Below are 4,347 nucleotides of genomic sequence, written 5' to 3' on the forward strand. Positions count from 1 at the left end.
ACAAACAAAAAACTGTTATCAGCCTGGATTGTTTGCCCAATCCTGTGGCCACAAGTCCAAGGTGATCTGATTGGCGCCTTCTTCCATATCACATGGCTAGAGTTGAGGCTAACTTTTCGCCAAAGGCATCTGGGCTGCTGACCAGACAAAAACAATAAAATGCTCACTGCAGTCCACCCTTTGACTTTCTTTTTTTTTAATTTTTAATTTTAACTTAAAAAATATTTATTTATTTTATGGAGATGGAGTTTCTCCATCTTGCCCAGGCTGGTCTCAAACTCCCTGATTTAAGCAGACTCATGGACTCAAGCTATCCACCAGCCTTGGCCTCCCAAAGTGCTGGGATTGCAGGTGTGAGCCACTGTTCCTGGCCTATGCTTTGACTTTCAAGGGCTCATGCACACCTATACCTGTGCACAGACAAATGTTCATAATCCCAGCGTGTACAAAGTTGAAAATTTTTCCCGTATGCATCTTTTAAATAACTCAAAACCTCCCTTCTTTTACAAATTAAGACCATGTTCAGTCACATTCTGTTAAAACATAGCTGCAAGCCCAGCTTCACTGTGTGACATGCATACTCCTTTTGATCACGTTTGAACATTATTCCTCTCGTTTCAGCAGCCTGTGTGCTAGATGATAAATGAACACACTCCTACCCATCCAAGGAGGCTGTGGTGCAGAACGGCCAGAAAAAATATCCTCTGTTGGGTGTGATGGCTCAAGCCTATAATCTCAGCACTTTGGGAGGCTGGGACAAGAGGATTGCTTGGGTCCAGGAGTTTGAGACCAGTCTGGGCAACATAGTGAGATCCTGTCTGTACAAAAATATTTTAAATTAGCCAAGTGTGATGGTGCGTGCCTGTAGTCCCAGCTACTCAGGAAGCTGAGGTGAGAGGATCGCTTGTGCCTGGGAGGTTGAGGCTGCAGTGATTGTGCCACTGCATTCTAACCTGGGCAACAGAGCGAGACCCTGCCTAAAAATACTATATATGAAATATATTTGATGCATAAAATATATATTATATATTATATATGGAATATTATATATAATATGTGGAATATATATGATCTATATTATATATGGAGTATAATATATACTATATATGAAATATATGTAATATAATGTATAAATAAATATAATATATAATATTTTATATAGTATATTTGGAATATATTATATATTATGTTATATATTCTATATATTCTGGTTGGTGCAATAGTAATTACGGTTTTGGACCGTGATTTTAAAATTATAACTAGGCTCAAGCACATCTTTATTAATCAAAATAGGAACCATTACAATCAACACATTTTTACCAATGAGAAATCAGTTTGTTTATATTCCTGTAATGTAAAAATCTGTGTGTCGGGATTCAACGAACTCTTGGAAAGCATTTTCTGCATCCTGCTGGTTGTGGAAGCGTTTTCTCTGGAAAAAGTTGTCAAGATGGTTGAAGAAGCAGTAGTTGGTTGGTGAGAGGTCAGGTGAATGTGAATATGGTAGATGAGGCAAAACTTTGTAGTCCAATTTGTTCAACTTTTGAAGCATTGGTTGTGGGACCCGTGGTCGGCATTATCCTGGAGAAGAATTGGGTCCCTTCTGCTGACCAGTGCCGGCTGCAGGCATTGCAGTTTTTGGTGCATCTCATCGATTTGCTGAGCATGCTTCTCAGATGTAATGGTTTTGCCGGGATTCAGAAAGCTGTGGTGGTCGGACCGTCAGCAGGCCACCAGACAGTGACCAGGACCTTTTTTTGGTGCAAATTTGGCTTTGGGAAGTGTTTTTGAGTTTCTCAGTCCAACCACTGAGCTGGTCATCGCTGGTTGTCATGTAAAATCCACTTTTTGTCGCACATCACAATCCTATGGAGAAATGGTTCATTGTTGTTGTGTAGAATAAGAGAAGACGACATTTCAAAACGACGATGTTTTTGATTTTCGCTCAGCTCATGAGGCACCCACTTGTCGAGCTTTTTCACCTTTCCAGTTTGCGTCAAATGCCGACCGACCGTAGGATGGTGGACGTTGAGTTCTTCAGCGGCTTCTGGTGTAGTTGTAAGAGGACCGGCTTCCATGATTGCTCTCAATTGGTGGTTGTCAGCTTCCGACGACTGGCCGCTACGCTCCTCATCTTCAAGGCTCTCCTCTCTTTTGCAAAACTTCTTGAACCCGCACTGCATGTTACGTTCATTAGCAGTTCCTGAGCCAAATGCAGTATTGATGTTGCGAGTTGTCTCCACTGCTTTACAATCCATTTTGAACTCGAATAAGAATATTGCTCGAATTTGCTTTCTGTCTAACATCATTTCCATAGTCTAAAATAAAGAAAAAATAAACAGCAAGTAATAAGTCATTAGCAAAAATAAATAAATAATAAAGAGAGAAATGCTCATTAAGATGATGTGTGACATAACCGCATTTAAGAATGTATTCCAGTCCTGTAATGGCTGCTTCCTGGAAGGTAGTGTCACATGGAACCTCTTAAGCCCAGCATCTGGAGCTCCAGGAAGGGAAAATTTCAAGTCAGATAGAATTCTATATATACCATTTCTTTGGAAGCTTCAGCCCTCAAGATTCCAACATCATGACCTCAGTTTCAACACAGTTGTCCTTAGTCCTCATGTCACTGTTTTTGGTGCTGCCTGTTGTCGAAGCAGTAGAAGCTGGTGATGCAATAGCCCTCTTGTTAGGTGTGGTTCTCAGCATTACAGGCATTTGTGCTGGTTGGGGGTATATGCACGAAAGAGAAATGGACAGATGTGACTTTGAAAGGCCTACTGAATCAAACCTCACCCTGAAAGTTTCCAAGAATCAGTAAATAAGGGAGTTTTACATTTTTCGTTGTTTCCATGAAATGGGAACAGACATACATATATAAATTGAAAAAAAAAGTTTTCTTTACAACAAATAATGCACAGAAAAATGCAGCCTATAATTTGTATTTGCTAGTTAGAAAGGTCAAAGAAGTGGCCGGGCGCGGTGGCTCACGCTTGTAATCCCAGCACTTTGGGAGGCCGAGGCGGGCGGATCACGAGGTCAGGAGATCGAGACCACGGTGAAACCCCGTCTCTACTAAAAATACAAAAAAATTAGCCGGGCGTAGTGGCGGGCGCCTGTAGTCCCAGCTACTCGGAGAGGCTGAGGCAGGAGAATGGCGTGAACCCGGGAGGCGGAGCTTGCAGTGAGCCGAGATTGTGCCACTGCACTCCAGCCTGGGCGACAGAGCAAGACCCCGTCAAAAAAAAAAAAAAAAAAAAAAAGAAAGGTCAAAGAAGTAAGGTGGCTGAAATTTACATAAGTAATATTTCATAGTTTTAGAATTCTCAAAGAATGTGAAATAGGAAGAAGGAAGTTCTTGCCCAGAATCTTAGGAAATCACCACTGTTTGGTTATAATCACTGCCTCCCGAAGCAATGGGGAGTTTTCTCCATCTTTTTATTAGATTTTTGTTTTGTTGTCTCCCAAGTTATATTGTATTTAGATATCAGAGAGTCAGCCAAAAAGGGAAACTTTTTTCTCTGGAGAAGAAACATTTAGAAAAATGTATTCAGTGTATCTAATACTTAAATGCAGAAAAAAATTAATGTTAAAAAAAACTATAGACGTTGACATAGAAAAGAGATTTAATGTTAAGAAAAAAACTTTACATTAACTGAGTAACACCCTCCTGATAAGTACTATATTAAATATAAACCCATTATGTTGTTAAAAAAAGAATGTATTCCAATATCAAACGGCAAATTTCAACAATGCAAAAACTGCAATTACTTTTGCACCAACCATATATTATATGGATATATTTTTTATATATATATATATCTTCAAGGTAACTGTTCCTCTTTTTTTCCTAGTCTATCAACATGTTGCTTTCAATGTAATAGACCAATTAGCTGTTATGTGCAATGTTCCATTTCACTGGGAACAATTTATGTTCCAAAAGGAGAGAGGACTCTGAGAAGACCTGTAACGGAGTAAAAGGAAACATCGTCTGGTATTTTCTCTTTCATGATGGAGAAAAATGCGTTTGCTCAATCAAAAGTGTATACCAGGGCCAGGCACGATGGCTCATGCCTGTAATCCCAGCATTTTGGGAGGCCAAAGTGGGAGGATCACTTGAGGCCAGGAGTTCAAGACCAGCCTGGACAACATGGCAGAACCCCATCTTTAGTAAAAATACAATAATTAGCTGGGTGTAGTGGCACATGCCTGTAGTCCCAGCTACTCAGGAAGCTGAGAATCGCTTGAACCCAGGAGGTGGAGGTTGCAGTGAGCTGGGATCACACAACTGCATTCCAGTCTGGGCAACAGGGCGAGACTCTGTCTCAAAAAAAAAAAAAAAAAAAA

General features: G+C 40.3%; 2 pseudogenes; one reads left to right on the forward strand and one right to left on the reverse strand.

Moving 5' to 3' along the window:
* Positions 1-1,280: 1,280 nt before the first annotated feature.
* Positions 1,281-2,315, reverse strand: LOC131382505 (histone-lysine N-methyltransferase SETMAR-like; annotated as a pseudogene).
* Positions 2,316-2,587: 272 nt separating this feature from the next.
* On the forward strand, positions 2,588-2,766 carry LOC116463359 (small integral membrane protein 30-like; annotated as a pseudogene).
* The last annotated feature ends 1,581 nt before the right edge of the window (positions 2,767-4,347 follow it).

This window comes from Hylobates moloch, unplaced genomic scaffold, assembly GCF_009828535.3.
Source record: "Hylobates moloch isolate HMO894 unplaced genomic scaffold, HMol_V3 SCAFFOLD_34, whole genome shotgun sequence".
NCBI lineage: Eukaryota > Metazoa > Chordata > Mammalia > Primates > Hylobatidae > Hylobates > Hylobates moloch.